Below are 20,304 nucleotides of genomic sequence, written 5' to 3'. Positions count from 1 at the left end.
GGGCGTGGGTGAGTGCGTATGCATGTCCCTGTACATGAAAAAAGAATTATACAATAACCTTTTTATGATTTTTTTAATGACTTGGTAGAATACTGTTTCAGTAGAAGTAAATCAGTTTGATTCGAATTCGACGGAGTAAGAATTCGTCGAATTCATCCAGGAAAATAAGTGTGATGCTATATATATCATATCCTTATTTTTTCTTTTTCTTCGGACGATCAATCTGAACCATTCGATGAAGATATGATACTTATTCTTGTTTCTTTCTCCTCCCGACAACTTCATTCTCTCCCACCACTCCGGCGACTTTATCCCCTCCCACAGCTCCCCCGCACTGCCCCTCCTCCCATCGTCTTCGGTGGTTGCCCTACCACCTAATCTGCACCTACTAATCACTCCATTTTTCTCGCCTCTGCCGCTAACCCCTCCCACCGTTTGCCTTCTACCTGCGGCTCCGGTGGTAGCACCACCGTCTCGCCACACTACTACACTACCACTCACCGCCAGTCTGTACGCCTCTTCAAGTCTCCCTCTAACCCTATGGTCGCTGGTGAACCCCAAAACATAACCCCTTCTCTAAACTCTCCGGTGGCCATCGTGTTCGCGGCAAATCACCCATGGTCGTGTACTCTATGAGGCGAGGGAAAGTAAGGATTGGCCAATCAATCGTGAAAGAAAGGTTAGTTCGACACAGGACCCTGATCCATTTAGGTGTGTCTGTGTCACTGACGCTGCCATCATGTCTTGATTACCACGTACCCATGGTGTTCTTCTGCGTTCACCATGACAACACGGACTTCGGCTGACATCTGCCGAGGTAAATGGGAGGGGGAGAAGGATATCGGCACCACCATGGAGACCGGCGAGTTCTTCGGTCTTTACGACACTACCCAGACTAGTCTTCCACATGTCCCATCATCGTTCTTAAACTTAACTTTAGGGTACAAAATGTTTACACGATGCATGGAGAAGGTATAAATTTGGGTGTACATATTTTTGAGCTTGTTAGGGTGTATGTATGTATGTGTGTATATATGCACACACATACACACACATTATCGTAATATATAATTGAATAATACAAAACTATATATATATATATATATATATATATATATATATATATATATATATATATAACATGTTTGTTACTCCCGGGAGTTTGCACTCCTATATACGTATCTCATAATATAGGGAGTATCTCATGTGATAAATGGTATCTATATGGAGCATATGAGTATATAAGATCATTCAAGTAGTATGTATACTTTTTAGGTGGTTTGCACATATTTTTTTTTGAGTATATTACATTTTATGTATAAATATAAAGGTATTATCAAAATCTATTAAAATTGATGGGCGTTTTTTCAATTTTTTCATGTAGTTCACATCGGAGTATTTTAGAATAAGTATATAAGTATACTTATAGTGATAAAGGAGTATATTCAGTTCATTTATGTGGTATATCATAGTAGGGAGTATGTACTCCGGAAGTACAAACTAGTTTTCATATATATATATATATATATTAATATTAATATTAAAAGCATGGGTTGCTTTCTTTTCTACATCCACATTGTTTGGTGTACTCAATACAATTAGCACCCTCTGATTATCAATTAAATCCAATATTACACATTTGTTTGATGATCTGTGAGAAACCAAGTGCATATGTGTCTTGGTTCATATATGATGAGTGATTGACAATGAGTTTGATTTGGTTTGATGCTTGCTTCGGCATGTTTATATCTGAAACTGACCAAATTTGGAGTTTGGAAGTTTACACTCACCAGATTGTCCGTTGTGAGGGTTTTTGACCTCACCCGATAATCCGGTGTGTGGCAGGTGTGAGCACCGGAGCGTTTTCAACGTAGCGGCAGAGAAAAAAAAATTCATTCTCTGGAAGATCCGGTGTAGGCAATGGGTGCACACCAGACTAATATTTCCAGAGAAGGTTGAAAATATGATGGGCATGGTAACACCGAAGGGTATCACCAGAGCCTTTCAGTTCTGAGGAAAATATTGAGGTGTTCACCGGATTGTCCGGTGTTGAGATTTTATGATCACCAGGCTAATTTTTCCAGAGAGGAATGCAAACCGGGTTGCAATGGAGTTGCACTCATCGGATGGTCCGGTGTTGCACTTGTGTGAACGTCGGACCATCCGATTTTCATATTTTTTTTGTTACGTCTGATTTCTTTTAAATTTGATCTTGATTTGGACTAACATGTGATGATGTTCTGGAGGTGCGTGTTTGCTTGTCACATGGTGTGTAGGAGATGGATGCAACTTGGCGGCCGACGACGGGGTGATTTGGGCTAAGCGGGAGGCTTGGTGCCAGATGATCTATGAGGTCGGGCAAAGTCAAGGGAGATCCTAGCAGTAGTTGTGAAGGTCAAGCAAAGCATGAGGTGAAGGATGAAGATGACGTGTTGATAAAGTCAAGCGAAGGGGATGCCGGTGCAAGTAACAAGGCGGCCCGAGGAATCGAGAGTGGGAGAGACTTACCGGCGGTCAAGATAACAAGACTGAGGACATACGTCAACATCGAAAGACTTGCTTGAGGTCAAAGCAAGCAGCTGTGAGTCACGCCTTGAGAAGCGTGCGAGTCGGTTTCCCGGTTTGGCCACAAAACCGCATGCGGATGGAGGGCAAATGGCATCATCGCGAAGCTTACGTCGAGTTAAAGCTAAGTCATGAAAGCTCCACGGTCGTCTAATAGATGGAGGAGAAATCGGGCCAAAATGCCCTTGTTGGTAGTTAGGAGTGTATTATAAGAGAGGGATATTTTGGTAAAAGTCAAAAAAATTAGGGTCAAGTTTTCTAGGCTATAAATAGAGGGGTATGACTGGTTGGGAAGGTGTACCTTGAGCCATCTACATGAGAGACTTGTGCTAGAGTTTTAGTGGAGAGGAAGAGGAGTGCTTAACCTATGTAATAGGTTAGAGTTTTGAGAGATAAATTTTTGTAATCCACCTAAAATAGGGCTGACCTCTTTGAGTAATGAAGTTTAAAGTTTTTGCATATGCTTGAATTCCCTTCCTTCTAGTTTCTCTCTATTGGTTTCTTTGCAAATTTGCAAGTTTTTCGGTTCCCGGTTTTTATTTTCATTTTAGTTTTTGGGCTAAAATTTTAGCACCTTGTGAGGTCATTTTTTGTTGTTGCTAGAGGCATAAAATTTGCATATATATGCTTATGTGATGGGTCTTGAATTTCTTTGCCTCTAAGCAATCAACTTGGATAATTTTGTTGCTCGGTGTTCTTCCCTTCTTGTCTCTTTGCTAGTTGTGATCTTTCGAGTGCTAAGACACATGGATTACTCTTAAATGGAACCTATGGTTCATATACCATTCGTGCAGTCATGTTGCCTCGATTTTCTCTTATTGAAATTTCTTTCTATTTTTACTTTCGCTTAAGTTTTGAAGTACGTTGAGTGGTCAAAATAGAAGAAAACTATTGATTTTGCAAAAAAATTATTAAAACATATATTCACCCCCTCTAACCACCAATCTAAATCCTACAATCTATTTCCAATCTAACAGCTCATGACCTCTTTATGGTCCGTCTCCGCCCGCTCCCTCTTCCCATCCCGCTGATCCCGCTACCTGGCCCCTCACCCGTCTGTTGTTGACTCATCCCAGCTCCCGCCACCTCAAACCCCCACGACCTCTTTCCACTGCCCGTATGCTCTTGCCTCGATCCCTCTATCCTTGGATTTGCTTTACTTCTCTGTTAGAGCTGTTCGCGATGTATCCATCCTCTCTTGATGTATGGTGGGCGGATGATCCCTCCCCTGTGCCGTGCCGTGCACCTCCGGCGTTTCCTCTGCCCCCACCATGCTTTCTCTCGCCGGTACCCGCCACTGAACTTCCCACACCTCGTGCACCATCGCCTCCTGTTGCCCGTCCTCAGTCACACCCAGCTCCAAGCCAGGTCTCTGCCTCTCGCACCTCTAAACCCTAGTTTTGCCATTCGCCAAGCCAGAAAGCCCTCTTCCTCTCCTCGATTTGTTTTTCAATTAGTATTTGGGATCTAGGCCTTTTCAAATTAGATGAAGAATCAATTAGGCTAAAGAAAATTGAATCACTTGCACTAGAAATCTATCTTCCGTGCGAAAAAGGCCGGTTGTGGAATGTGCATGGTAACGTTTCTAGATCGGCCACTGCTATAATACTATGCCAGATTGTTGTGCTACATCGTTACCATGGATAGATACTAATTAAGCTTCATATCAACTGCAAATCCGTGTTTAATTTGGTTGCAAATTCGGTGCTACAACTAGTTAGTTATAACCTAAAAAACTTTCATCTCCCCGTTTTCTCGTTTCACCACTGAATTTGCTTCCCTGGGCAGGGAAGGTAAGCAGTTTTTTCTTTTCTTAGGTGAACACTCAGGTTCCTACCTTTTAGTTTCATTTTTCAGTAACTAAGAACACACCTTATTTTGTCTACAGTTCTATCTTATTATATAGAGTATGAGTATTTATCTAATGTGTGCATTTCCTCTTCGGTGCAGTGTACACTACCAGAGACAGCTTCTTTGCCGAGTGCCTCAGGCAATCGGCAAAGGACGATATACACTCGGCAAAGGCTTTGCCGAGTGCTACACTCGGCAAAGGGCGCTCAGTAAACAGTTTATCGGCAAAGACCTCTTTGCCGAGTGCACTTTATCGGGCACTCGGCAAAGGCTTTGCCGAGTGCTAATCTGACACTCGGCAAAGGTCTCCGCTTTGCCGAGCGCCAGCGAATCAAACACTCGGCAAAGGTGGCATCTGTGCCGAGTGCCACCGGGAGGACACTCGGCAAACAGGCCATCTTTGCCGAGTGCCTGGACCATGGCTCTCGGTAAATCTGTGATGTTTGCCGACTGCAATGGCCTTTGCACTCGGCAAAGCATGTTGTCACTTTGCCGAGTGCCATGGCCATTGCATCCAAACAAACAGAAGATATATATATATAACAAACAGAAGATATATATATATAACAAACATCACCAACATCACATATATATCATCAACAGCACATATATATCACCAACACCACATATATATCACAAACGTCACATGTCTCACAATATATCACAAATAAGTTCACAAGTAATCCAAGTGCTCAATCATCTACAACCATAATTGCAAATAGAAGTACCATTAACAACCACAAGTATCATCACCAAGATGGTCAATGAAACTGATTTGGTGAAGGATTCGCTGAAGCATGAGGATCGTTCGATGCCGCCGATTGATTTTGCACAAAGGAGAAGAGATTGCATGTGTGAGACAAGATAAATATATACCATACATGAATAAAACTTTCATACTCCACTAGGTTTGACTGTAAGCATGAACATACAAACTAAAACATTTATACTCACAGGAGTAGAATAGTGAGGAGGTGGAGGTGGAGCGAATAGCGAAGGTGGCGGAGCTACACCCGTAGCGGCGCCAAGACTTTGCATGTACTGAAGAATCTCCACCATCCTCCGCTGCTCGGCCTCCCGCTCGGCCTCCACCCTCTCCATCGTCGCCTGCATTTGCTCCCGTATCCTCCTCTCTTGTTCCAGCTGGGCCTACAATATATTCACCCTAATGTTACAATAATGCAAAGGAAAGGTATGAAAAAACCAATGAACGGCGAATAAACCAGGAATAACCTCGAGTGCCTCCACCCGGTGGTGTGAAGTGTCCTTCCGAGGTCGTATGGCCGGGCTCGTGCTCGTGCTGCTTGCTCGAATCTGGGAGAGACTGGGAGTAGCGGCCGAGTCGATTGCGCCGTCGCCAATCCAGTATCGCCCATGCTTCTTGCCTCCTCCCACCCTCATGACGACTTCTCCATCAAGGTCCTCGGTGCTCGGATCGTACTCTGGCCCATGGACCTCCCTTTCCATCGATGTGTACTCACTAAGGCGGTTGTGGACGGTCGCATTGCTGTACGCCTCGGGCCCGTCCTCCGGGTTGTAGTCGACGTCGGACGTCACCTTGCCCTTGTGGGCCATAGCAAATGCCTTGAAGATGGAGCAAGGCTGGCCACCATGTGACGCCGACTGCGAGAAAAATAGCAAGATGATTAGAAATCATGCAGAATTGAGCGTTAGAATAAATAAATGAATTCACGTACCCATGTTTGTGCGTATCCGCTGAGGTTGCGGCTGCCTTGATGGTGTGCTACACCTGGCATCATCAAACGCCGCTCCCGGCACAAGTTGTGCGTCTCCTCCCACTCGCGTGAGTACCACTTGTCCACCATCTGTTCCCAGCACTGGGGATGCGCGGCACACCAATAAGGAATCATCTACAGGCCATCAAGTACATGACATATCAGAAGATGAAATTAAGCCTACTTAATCTCAAAAGGAATCAGTATTAATGTTCTGTATTTACCTGCAGGTACTGGTCCCGGGTCAGCGTCATGGTTCTTGCGTCCCTTTTGGTGACCTTCGTTCCAACGACGGTCCCGTGGTAAGTTACGACGGCCTGGATGCGCGCCTCGTAATGCATGTCCACGACGAGTTTTTTGCAGCATTTGGTAGCCACCGCATCCGCCCTGGCCTCATGTCCGTCCTGGCATCTAAATAAATCCTGCATACAAACACGATGTATCCATTCATTATTTCAAGAATGTCCAATAAATACGATGTATTGAGCAATGTAGTGTGAGGAAGACTTACCCACAGCTCTTGCTTCACCCGCTCCGCCTTGTTGTTGAATACCCTGCGGGCCCGATCTGCAGCATCGGGGGCGGCGGCGTAGTGGTCAAACGAGTAGGCCGGCCCCGTCACTCCGGCGTACTCAACCAGGCCAGGGAAGTGCTCCTTGCACAGAAGACCGAGGATGCCATTGACTTGGCGTGTGTGAGCACCTCCACTCGCCACAATCGTCCAGTTCCTGCCCAAGTGATTAAGAAAAATTATTAATTTCTATTTTGATTTTCAACATATCATATAAAGTAGTGATAACATCTAAAGTTACTTACTTTTCCCCCTCGGGTCGAATCAGCGGGCGTCTCTCACGAGGTATCGGTCGCTGAGGGAGGCTCGTGGGACCTCGCAAGTAGACGCTCGACGCGACGGGGCGGCAGGCGACGACTCCCTCCTGCGGCTGCTCCTCCTCCTACTCTCCCCCGGTGCAGCGGTCATTGTCCTTCGGTACAAGGACGTTAGCTTCCTCATCCCACCGCCCACCATCTTTGTTCAATCACCTGCAATTAAAAAGAGTAAACCAATAAGCAAAGATAAACAAGAAGTACTTAGAAAGAGATGCAAAATAAACAAAACGTAATTACAAAATAACATAGTATTACATGTATTAGAAATAATCTTCATGATCGGGATTAGCTGGATCATAAGTCTCATCATCACTATCAATCATGTCAAAATAATCAACTTGCGTGGCCTGTTGGGCCACAATATAGACATCGTCTCCTGGTAAGACGGAATCCTGTCGAATTTCGACTAGCCCAAGATTACAATATGTCCGTCTCGAGAGCTCGCCGGAGATGAGCTCGCTGGAGGTCACGCCAAAGAGGACACCAGCTCCAGAAACACCCGAGAGGATCAAAAGTCGGACGTCGCCATCCACAACTTCACCAAAAACCCAACTAAACTACCAAATCTACAATCCTAACAACTACTTCCTATACTACATGTATCATCGGGTGTCGATTCACTAGTTCCCCACCAACTTCGATGGCAGAGAAGCCGCCAGAGGAGAAGAGAGCCAGCGAAATCGACGCCAGCTTCGGAATTGCCTCCAGAGCAGGGGAGAAGAATGGGAGTGCGTAATGATCTTAGCCAAATAGCTAGCTAGTAAGTCGATGTCACTACCGAGAAAAATCCACCACAAAGCTACGAATTCCTTACCAGGGGAACATACAGTATTCTCCGCTATTCAAGCTTGCCACCTACCTCAGCTTGGCTCCCACGGTTTAATTTTGTTTGGTTTAGTTTCTACGAACACTGTAATATGAGCGCTTAAACAGTCGGCCTTTGTTTGATTAGTACGGCGGTGTTACCTCGAGGAGGAGGTTGCGGGGGAACTGCTTGACGGAGAGCACGTCGGCGACGATAGTGTCGGGTCGGAGCATGTGGAAGGGGATGGCGCGGACGACGGTCTCCGTGGACAGGATGGAGCTGCAGATAAGCAGCACGTCCGGCTGCTCCTCGCACAGCGTGTCCACGCTCCTGAGGAAGCGAATCCCGCGCTGGGCGCAGTAGGCGGAGTAGTCGGATCTGGAGGCGGCAAGCACGGCGTGGCGCTGGCGCGGGGGCGGCGGCGGCGGGCGCGTGTGTGCGGTGTGTGTGGGCCGGCTGGGCCGGGGGTTAAATCCCCCCTTTGCCGAGTGCCCCCGATCTAGCACTCGGCAAAGAGGGGTTTTTTTTAAAAAAATTAAAATTCTTTGCCGAGTGCCCCCGATCTGGCACTCGGCAAAGAGGGGTTTTTTTAAAAAAAATTTAAAATTCTTTGCCGAGTGCCCAGACGTCCTGGCACTCGGCAAAGAGGCTCCTTTCCCGAGTGTCATTTTTTGACACTCGGCAAACCCTATTTTTTTTTCACTTTTGACCTCCAAACTTTTTCTGCAGTCCTCATACAATACCTGGTACTCCATGTTCCAATGTGGCACATTTCTCGGACTTTTTCTATATTTCTTTAATTTATTTCAATTAATTGAATTTTCTTGGATAATTCAAATTATAACTGCTAGTCATTCGAATAATGAAAAAAATGAATGGAAAAATGATATTCATGTTATTTAGTATAATGTGAGGCCGTATCCAGGAACAGACCACAAATTTCGAACATCTTGTTCACGAAACATGACCACGAACTTGCGGTAAACTTCTTCGGAGATTCTTCGGTTTGCAAGCATCGTACGTGACAACTTGCGCAAAACCTTCTCAAATTTTTATCACAGCCTCCACATATGATATCATGACATCTTGACAAGTTTCATGATTTTCGGACTTCGTTTGCTTTTTATACAATTTAAAAACAACTCGACCGCAAGTTCGTGGTCATGTTTCGTGAACAAGATGTTCGAAATTGGTGGTCTGTTCCTGGATACGGCCTCACATTATACTAAATAACATGAATATCATTTTTCCATTCATTTTTTTTCATTATTTGAATGACTAGCAGTTATAATTTGAATTATCCAAGAAAATTCAATTAATTGAAATAAATTAAAGAAATATAGAAAAAGTCCGAGAAATGTGCCACATTGGAACATGGAGTACCAGGTATTGTATGAGGACTGCAGAAAAAGTTTGGAGGTCAAAAGTGAAAAAAAATAGGGTTTGCTGAGTGTCAAAAAATGACACTCGGGAAAGGAGCCTCTTTGCCGAGTGCCAGATGTTTGCCGAGTTCTTTCTCTCTGGCACTCGGCAAATAGCCTCCACGAACTTGGAGCAGAAAAAGTTTGGAGGTCAAAAGTGAAAAAAAAATAGGGTTTGCCAAGTGTCAAAAAATGACACTCGGGAAAGGAGCCTCTTTGCCGAGTGCCAGATGTTTGCCGAGTTCTTTCTCTCTGGCACTCGGCAAATAGCCTCCACGAACTTGGAGCAGAAAAAGTTTGAAGGTCAAAAGTGAAAAAAATAGGGTTTACCGAGTGTCAAAAAATGACACTCGGGAAAGGAGCTTCTTTGCCGAGTGCCAGATGTTTGCCGAGTTCTTTCTCTCTGGCACTCGGCAAATAGCCTCTTTGCCGAGTTCTTTCTCTCTGGCACTCGGCAAATAGCCTCTTTGCCGAGTTCTTTCTCTCTGGCACTCGGCAAATAGCCTCTTTGCCGAGTGCCAGATGTTTGCCGAGTTCTTTCTCTCTGGCACTCGGCAAATAGCCTCTTTGCCGAGTGCCCGATAAAAAGCACGCGGCAAAGTCTGGGACACTCGGCAAAGAAGCCGTCTCCGGTAGTGGTAGGACCTTATTCACACCTGATACAGGATTCATGAGCAGCACACCTGATACAGGATTCATGCAGAAGACACCCAATCCACCATCCTTTACGTGACCTTGCAAGCGGGTGGGATTCAGTCCACTATCGCTGATCACGCTGCGTCGCACATCGGCAAAGCCAGTGGACTCCTGTTACTGCTCAAGGCATTGCCCCACCACGTAAATAAGCAAGGGACGATACCATATATCCCAGCTAGTGTGGCTGAGGAGTGTGGTCTGCTTACACGGGAGGGTCGCCGATCGGAGGTCAGGATGGACGAGAGGCTCCCCGATGCAGTTTTCAAGGTTGCATCTGTTGCTGAGGCTCACCTGCAGCAGAAGGCGCAGGAGTTGGCCCTGTCTGTGCCATGAGAGGCGATCCCTGTGCTCCTCCCAGCCTTGCCGGCCCAGGTCCTCATGGATTCCCTGCGAAGATACGAGTTCAATGTTTTTGATTCACGGGTGTCAAGGGGAGTCCATGGGATCTCTCCTTTGTGGTATCAGCTTAAGGCCTTAAGCTCAACTGGCACGCTTGGCGAAACAAGTACTGAATCTGCCGAACTCTTTCGTGGGAAGAAACTGCTTGCATGGTTTTGCTGTAATTCTGTCGAGTTTGTTGTTAAGTTGTCCACCGAAACAGGACTTGTTTCTGAACTCCTGTTACATGTCACTGACACTCACAAGCCATGATAATCGGTTGATATACTCTGCAGTGCAGATTATGATTTGCTCATTTGAGTGGGGTTCTAGCCTTTTAAATCTAAATTTATGATTTTTTTTTTCTATTATGAAATTTATGTTTGAGAGAGAAGGCAGAACAGAGCAGAGCAGAGGAGCAGAGGTAGTACTCCACTATTTATGTTTATATTAACTAGTTAATAGCCCGTGGGTTGCAACGGTAACCGAAAATTTCGTGAGGTAACATGTGTTGCCATCGACTTCATATTGCAGTATCAAGTGTCACTCACTTTCTCATAGTTATAGCCTTACATAATTCAAAGGAAAAATGAGGAGAGAATGATACCTCGAAAAGTAGAACCTAACTCACCAAGTTTCAAGAACAATATGTCAAGCTCGTACCACATGCGCAGACAGACAAACTTGTTCATCAAGACGTGCAACCAAAGTAAGTAACTCGGCTTTAAAAACTTTAGTAGTTCATCTAGCAGCAGTTGTTATAGGCATAAAAATCACTTCAAAAATGTTCAGTCACGATATATAGATAAATGTTAGGCATCAAACGTTAATGATGAGCTTATGAAAATAGTGTGTTTTGGGTCAATCAACTAACATTACCATCAGGCATGGACAAATAGTACAAAAATAGAAAACAATCTCATGTAAACATGTTACAAAAGCAAGCTGAATATGTAACAACTTAACATTACATCTCAAATTGATGTTCAAATTTAGTTTAACATGCAAGAAAAAACCAGAGGTACTTCTATCTCATTACTATCAGCTTGACTTTGTTTCATTCAGGGGCTCATCAAGTCAACATTGGCCCATTTCGTTCAGGGCTAAGAGATGTCAACCAGTAGCACTTGTGATCTTCAACACTAGTTTAGATCTGTAATGCGTATGAGCATGGTATGAAAGATATGTATTCATTGCCAAGAACTATTATAATCAAATGGTACCAAGAAACTGAACTTGAAGCTAAGCATTCTTTTTTTTATTGAGAAACACAGTAAGCATTATTTAACCATTTTATTAAAAAAAATCTAAAAAATTATCACCAATAAGTTATAGTCTCTTCTACGTCTAAAAACCAGTCTCCATTGGTCCTGAGGTATCCACATAGCTCTCCATCTAAATGCAGCAGATGGTTGGCACAAGAACATGTTACTTTTGAAATTTCACTAAAGTGGCCAATGATGCGCTTATATTAGATTGGGACACAAATGCAAAAACAATCTAGGCGCTGACAATGCAGGGAAAGTAGATCCAGGGCGCACATTAGGGGGTTATAGGCGGTGATATGCTCAGTGCTCCAGTTGATGAGGAGGAGGTAGCACCCGCAGACCGCAGTAGTCCCAGATCTCCCACATGAATCACAATCGAATTCATAAGATACTGCAAGAAGGTTATGGATTCGTACCTTGAGCCCCATGAGCCGCAGCGGAGCCTACTGCCCGGTCACGATGCACTCTAGCCTGGCCGCCTCCACGATTGCCTCCGTGGCTAGCCCCTCCCCAATCGGATCCGGATGCTGCAGAGTAATCAACTACCCTCCAAAATTAGCCTTCCTACACCTAACCAAGCCAAACTAAACCAGACAGCAACCAAGCCAGTGCATACCTTCATGATGGCGAGGGTGTAGGCGGCCGAATTGTCCTACTCGGCGATGAGGAGTACGGGGCGTGGTGGATGTGCGGGACCGGGTGGATTCCCTGCCCCACGGTGGTGGTCGTGGCGTGCTAGGGCTGGGGTGTACCTTCATGACAGTGAGGGCAAACGGGAGGCCTCAATACTGATTCACCACCATACTGGCCTTGATTCCTTTGGATCTGACTCTGAGCATGCCGCTGCCGTTGGTGTGGAGAGAGGATGTGCCATGCATGGCCTCCTGCAACCTGCTGCCTAGTGATGACGCTACATTGGGGCCCGAGAGCCGCACAATCCTAGCCGGCGTAGGGCCACAACCAAGGAGAATCCACAGAGACCCACCGACACCATAATCAGACATCGGCCAGTGTGGGCGTGAATGCGAGGACGAAGGAGGTTGATGGCGAGAGCTCATCGCTGGGGAGGGCGAGGGAGTGGTAGGAGGTGAGGGCTTCGATGTGCGCGGATTGGGTTTAGGGGATGGTGACGGTGTAGAAGGAGGAGTAGGCGAGGTTGCTCACCGGTAAGGGCAAATCCGGAGGGGCTCTGCGGGGCGTTCTTGCGGGGGCAGGAGGGATGTGTGGACGACAGCTGCGCTGATGGGCAGGGGTAGCAGGATGACGCAGTGCAAGGCAGGAGAGAGAGGGAGATTGAAAACGGGGACGGGGAGCGGATGCAGGAACAGGGAAGCTGCTGCACCTGATGGCGAAGCCGCACTGCGACCCAGACAACCGCATCCAGGAGGCGCTCGCCATGGGCATCTTCGAGTGCATCCACGTCCGGTTCTACGACCACCCGGGCTACGACACATGAAAATTGGCCCACACAGCCCAAAATTGTTTTCCTGCGTCTCCTCCTCCTTAGTGCCTCCACAACTCAAAGTGAGAGCCATATGGGGCAAAGCAATTTAATCTCTGCTATATAAAACACATGTTAGTTCTCGTGTCATCTTTTTTCCCTATTTCTCTAGCCCTTCCGCTCTTACCGGCTATGGATATGAGACCCGTTTTACTAATGAAAATAAAAAAAAAAATTAGGAGAGAACTTAGTAGATAATTTTTTTTTTGAAAAGAGAACAAGAACATTGCCGATTTTTTTTATAGAAGGGGAGAATTGACTAAGTTTATAAGGAAAATCAGGTCCGAAAATCTTATAACTGTACGTTTAAAAGGAATTGGTAGACAACCCAAGACAACAATACGACCTCAACTCAAAACAGAACGACAGCCATACCAAATGACACAACCAGACAACAAACAAGTTTAACCCAACTCAACTTACGCGCTAGCCAACCAAACGATATAACTCCCTCACAACTCGATCGGCGGAGCCTTGCTCTCATGCCACACCTCTATGTCATATAAGTCGGTAGTGTGTCGCTTGGAAGGAGCACGCATTGGGACAAAACAATGTCGTAAAGAGCCAAACAAGAATGAAGAGTCACCAACAATCGAGGATGTAGGAATACACCTACAGAAGAAGCCGACGAAGCCATCGCCGAAACTGGTCAAAGCTGCACCAAGAGAACGGTGGCCACCAAAAAACTGTGAAGGATTTCCAATTAGCAAACAATCTTCTCCTAATTTTTTTGATTCCATTCAAATCAAACTACGATATCACTCCCGACGTATTCATTAGGCAACACTCACATGGTATATTCGTATCTCTATAACTTAAGTTTGTGATCGATATTACCATGTCCAATACTTGCATTTTCATTACAACTTACGAGTACTTAGCTTGTTTGTAGGAATTTGCGTCTTGGTACAAATAAATCCAAACCCAGCGGTTACAATCCTCAGTGCTCGTCTACTACTGCGGTACCACCATTATCTGGAACGAAGCTATCTATGTCAAACTGGCCGGATCCGGGAGGCAAAAGCAAAACAAGATCCAAAAAGATGTTGAGCCTTGACTGGACTCCTCCACTTGTTCACCATAAACAGCTGCAGCATGGATCATCATCCAGGTGCACATAGATCGATCCGACCATACCTGCAAAACGGAGCATATATAATTCAGCACCAATGTAGTTTACCATTCCCCGGCATCGACATGTCTAGATCATGGCCAAAAGCTGATCATCATCATCATCCTCTCGCTCGCTGATGGCCCAGCAGCACGTCAACGATAAGATGACCTCCACTAAGACCTATAGCAGGGGCGACAAGTGTTATGATCCTCACACAGGCTAAAGCATCCTTAATTTTCTGTCCATCGATCACCCAGTGGATGTTGCTTTTGTTCTTCTTTGGAGACCCAATCATCCGAAATGGGTGGTGATTTCGGTTTCGTCTGCCTTGCCACGGGATCACCTGCGAAATTCAACGTTTCTTATCACCTTAAGCTTTCGGGGCAATCGCCTGGCTCGTCAGCATGCAGGCATCTACATCATGGCCAAGACTACAGCACTACAGAAAGTCTGAGGTTCACGTTATCTGTAAGAAGCCCTAGGTTTTCTACCATCTAATAAAAAATTAAATTCCGATGTAAAAGCTCTGAAGAGTTACATTACTTGTCAACCTTATTTCCAGGAACAAATTGGCCAGTCCATCAACTTGCAGTAGTCTCCATCCTCATACAATGAGAATTATCAACAGATTTGTTGATTGTCAAGATGATATACAGCGGGTATTATGCACATATATATGCGCAAAATGGACCCTCTGAATAAAAATAAAGTATTCAGAAGAGATTCATTTTTTTCTGCAAAATTGCAAAAAAAAGGCCACGTCAATAAACTGAGTGCCTGTTAGGTGGTGAAATTGCTGTTCACGCGTGGTACTGTATCATCTCGCGATACTGTAGCTCATGATCAGATAGGATTACTAGAGTTTTACTATTAGTTTAAATCATATAAGAGTTAGAGATAAGTTAAAATTTAATTTGAATTAGAACTATATATGTCAGCTGGCCAGCTATATATACACGGCGTCAGTCGTGATTAATCAATGAATCAAGCAAAAGAAATCAATATAGTTCCAATCCTTTTCTTTGATATCTTCTCTATAGTTCTAAATATCCTTAATCTATAGTCCAATCCCTCTCCTAGCAGTCGACGCCGACTAGCTATCCTCATGGTGGATGTTTATCCTAACATTTGGTATCAGAGATGCTAGGTTCTGAAATCAGTGTTCTTCATGTCATGGTGAGCTATTTGCTATACCTGGTGATTGAGAAGGTACTTCACCAGGTCTTCGACCCATATGGTGCTACGGAGGTGCAATTGTTCATGGTGGCAACACATGTGGAGGCGTTTGTCCGGTTCCAGTCAGCACACGACGCAGGTCGAGCTCACGGCATACGCCACGGGCAATGCATCTACAACGACTGTTGCCAGTTGGACATCCAACATATGCAACCAACACTAGCACCTTCACCGTCAACAACCTTGCCAGCCTCCACGGAAGATCACTTGTGCAATTCCCTGACGTTCGGCGAGGGTGCTAGCTCTCAGGCCATCAAAACTTTAACCAAGTTAGTGACCAACATGCAGAAACAACTCAGCAAATTAGCACAACAGGTGGTTGCCATCGACAAGCGTTCACTAGATACAACAAGTCAGCTGGCCATGTTGCAAATCAACATGTCATCCAGTGGAGACTCTCCTTGATCGGCGGAGGCCTCGGCGTCCATGGAGGCCTTGGACGACATGACAACTGCCTCGCCGATGCACTCCACCATCACCACCACGGACAACATCGCTGTTGCGGCTGTGTCGAGAGTGGACACCATTGCCGTCACCGAGCCACCTACCATGTGTTCGACATTGTGCCCGAGTGGCGGCAACGGGGCTACCGGCGTTGTAACCACGTTGTCACCAATGATCATCATTGATGTCGACCACAACGTGGCTGCTGCTGCTCCAAACAAGGAAACTTGACTCTCACGTGAAGGGATGCTGACGCCACAACCATTCATCAACATAGGAATTTCAAGAGCTGCAATCATGGTCACCACCATAGCTCGACGATGAGCTATCTTGAAGTAGGGGTGAAGTTGTTATTGGATAGAATTACTGTTCATTTGTTGGCACTGTAGCATCACGTGGCACTGTAGTGCATGATCAGATAATATTATTTAGATTGATTGTTAGAGATAAGTTAGTAGTTTAAATCAGATAAGAGTTAGAGATAAGATCGGGGATAATATAGAGTTGGATTTGAATTAGGACTCTGTAGGTCTGCTGGCCGGCTATATATACACGGCGTCAACCGTGATTAATCAATCAATCAAGCAAGAGAAATCAATTTAGTTCCCAATCCCTCTCTCCTATGTCTTTCATATAGTTCTAATTCTCTTCAATCTATAGTCACTACGTCAAGACAGGATGTAGTAACACATGTATGTGTTACTATATATCAATAAATGTGTTACAGAGGTTTGTAGTAACATATTTGATATGTGTTCTTGTTGCCTATGTTACTACGGTACGGTCTATTGTCGTATATAATAGTTGTTCCTATATGTAATAAAAGATGTTACAACTGAGCTATAGTAACACGTATGATATACATTATTATAGACAGTAGTAACATATTTTTCATGTAGCGTTCATTTTTGAAGGAAAAAAGCATCTTGTGAGAATCGATCCAGGATGCCTCCCTCGTAAGCAAAGTGCACTACCGTGCACTATTATATCTTATCATGAATAGTTTTTCCTATTTTTTTCATATAGCTTTCCTGCATATTATGTGTTCCTATAGCACTTCTTTTTAAACATATTTTCTATAGCATTCCTGCATATTATGTGTTCCTATAACGCTTCTTTTTATAACACATTTTCTACGTGTTCCCGTACCCCTTTTATTGTAATACCTTTTTGAATCTCATGATGCATGTGTTACAACCTACCTTTGTAACAGGTTTGACGTGTTGTTACAATATTCCTTTGTAACACAATTTTCAATGCGTTACAAGAATGTGAGTTCAATCTCTTTCCTAGCAGGCTGGCTATCCTCCCAACAGGTGTTTACCCTAGCAGTGCCATACCCACATATAAAAATAAGAAGACAAACATCAATATCACATAGGTTTATTGAATTTTTACTGCTCTGGTGCTCCCCAACAACTACAATCTATTACATGATGCTGAGTCGATAGGATACCAAATGCACATATCTGAGAAAATGACCAGACTTAGGTCGTGCATTTTATGGATATGGAAACAATGATAGTTATCTTCAAACGGTTGGTTGTCAAGGTGATTGATAGCTGGTGATTTTGCAAATATGCGCAAAATGAATCCTCTGAATACAATAGACATAATACAAGTAGAGTATTTAGAGGATTCATTTTGTTCATATGTGCATAATTGCAAACTTTCAGAAATGTCAATCAACTGACACAGGCCCACACCCATATATGAAAAAAAAAGATACACAATAATATGACAGAGGATTATTGAATTTTTACTGCTCAATGCTCATCAACATTTACAAACTATGGCATGATGCAAGTCGAAAGGATTCCAAATGCAAATTTCTGAGAAAAGGACCTGACTTAGGTCATGCATTTGATCGACATGGAAACAGAAAATAAAAGTTTTCATCACACAGATGATGACTGATCAATCTAAAGTTAGTACATCCTGCCACCAGCCAAAGAAAGGAAGATGACCTCTTGTGCCGGTCAGAGACTACAACAAGTGACAGAGACAGATAAAAGAGGCACAAAAAAACAAGCAAATAGACAGAGCAATTCCAGAAACATGAGAAAATTTGGAAAGACGATTGGGCTCTACGTAGTGGGATATAGAGCAGTGTTGCAATGTATGGAGAGTCTTCCAAAAGCAAGATTGATGCCAAGATAAAATGTTGGTGAGAGGCCGTCCCCACCACAAAATGGACTGCAAAACAGATTGCAGGTTGGTGGCCTCCACATCAGAGCTTCTTCCATGCCTTTTCTCCCTTGCTCCCGGTCAGCCTCACGAGCTTCACACAAGAAATGGTATTTAACTTTGTGCTAAGGGAACCTTTCAAAATCAAAACAACTAATTCTATAGCAATGGAGAAGTTAGGTATCCAGGATAAAAAACTCCTCAGGACCTAAGTGGCTAAGTGTCTAGAAACCTGTCATTTCATAGCTTTCTTCTCCATACAGGCAGAAGTGATATGCATAAGACAGTAATGAGTGATGTCAGGAGCTATAAAAAGATCTTATCATTTATTAACATCTCACTCACTTATCAATCAACCGGGATGTCAGAACTATAACAAAGAGCGAACGGGCATGGAGCCCGATTGGCAAAGCCACGAGGGAGTGGCTGAGCCCGCCCGGTTTGAACCCCCGACGTCGCACACCCTGTTACATAGTTTCCAAAGAAAGCTCCGGGTAAAGGGATCCGGCTTAAAGAAAACAAAGATGACATATGTCATATGAGAAGTCACACGCTTATTTCTGATGATGCATATACTGAACCAAGAGAAGAAAGTACAATTTTAAATACAAATAATCAAAACTCTAAGATAGACAGACATTGTTTTAGCAGACAGGAGGTAGAGACCACTAATGGCGGCTGCTGTAGCAGCCAGCTTACCTAAGCATATAGTGTGTAGTGGCACTAAGTAGAAAAGCATTTTACATCTTGATATGATCCCTTTGTTAGGTGTTCTAGGTTCATTCCATTTGGAATCCTTAGTCCAAGACCTAGAAATGCACAAACATAAGTAATCACAAGAAAGATAACTTATTTTACTTCAGATTGGTTGATTATCTTGATATATCTATTTTTGAACATTTTTGCTGAGCAGGGTCTGTCCACAATATCGCTTCTATCTGCTACCTTCTATAACAACACTTGACCACTACACTTTTGATATGTGCTATTTAAAACACTGCAGACATCTTATCTGTGGTGTCATCAGTAAAACTGATTTGCACCACATAATGGCATAAGTCATCCTGGTAGTTGATACAGACACACCAAAGGCTACTTTTATGTGGCTCAAGTAACAACAGACGGACATATTTACAAGGCACGCTGAGTGCCAGAATATGCATTTGAGGATTTGCATATGGCTTGTGTATCACGGAGATGTTCCGCTATGCGTAGGATAATGGTTGACAAGAAAGGACGGATGGAGTCCTTTGTGCCAATGATAATGGCTGACAGAAAAGCAAATGCTTTTCACTTCCAGAAAAAAGAAAATGAGGAACACTCAGGAGGAAGTTTTCCATCCTCCCTACGTGGTTCGTGCCTATATGAAAATATGTCTGCGGCAAACAAACAGTCCAATTCATGGATTAGCATCAAGAATCTCTAAATGCTCGATTATCATACCTCACCTGGTAAAAAATTCTGATGAAAAGTAGGGGAAATATTTTTTTGCTTATCTGATTTGTGGAAAAAACCTGCAGCAACCCATTTATAATGTCCATGAAGCATATACAAAAACTGAACTGAACATGTTAGCATGTTTAAAGTGCAGGTACAAATCATGTACCAGAGTATGGGTTCAATGAAAGGCAAACACCAGTATCCACTTCAGATGTCTATTCATCTTATCAAAGAATAAGATGCTAAAGGTAATAATGCTATTGGCTTATTAAATAATCAAAATAATTATAGCCACAAAAGTTTCTCCTTTTTTGCAAAACATAACAAAACATATTGTACACAGATCTCCTTCTATACATGTGAAAAAATCAAGCAAAAATGAAATAGAATGCACTCACCTTTACTATAGAAGCAACCTCTATTAGATATGCACATGCAAACAAAGTAAAAAAAAGAAAAGAAATATAGTGTTCTCTATTGTTTTATGTCAAAATGGCTTTGCTACACAAAAGCAGTGGAATCAACTGACACAGTTAAAAGATAAGACATAAGAGTTATATGTATTCTGAATCCATTATAAACAAACTTGACTTGTCCGTTCCCTTCTATAATCTGTAACTCAAAGCAAGAACCAAAGGAACCAATTCTGTTAGCAAGTCTGAGCACAACCCAAATGATGATAAGGTCTATAGGATTATCTAAATCACACCCACTACGTCATGTGACCACACAAGAGCTTCCCCTTCTTTTTTTTTTTTTGGAGAGAATAGCTTC

The 20,304-nt window shown here is 43.8% G+C and overlaps 1 pseudogene; it reads left to right on the top strand.

Moving 5' to 3' along the window:
- Window positions 1-7,680: 7,680 nt before the first annotated feature.
- LOC133886545 (uncharacterized) lies at window positions 7,681-10,474 on the top strand (annotated as a pseudogene).
- Window positions 10,475-20,304: the final 9,830 nt, after the last annotated feature.

This window comes from Phragmites australis, chromosome 12, assembly GCF_958298935.1.
Source record: "Phragmites australis chromosome 12, lpPhrAust1.1, whole genome shotgun sequence".
NCBI lineage: Eukaryota > Viridiplantae > Streptophyta > Magnoliopsida > Poales > Poaceae > Phragmites > Phragmites australis.
The sequence above is the reverse complement of the archived record's forward strand: the minus strand, read 5'-3'. Positions and strand labels throughout refer to the sequence as shown.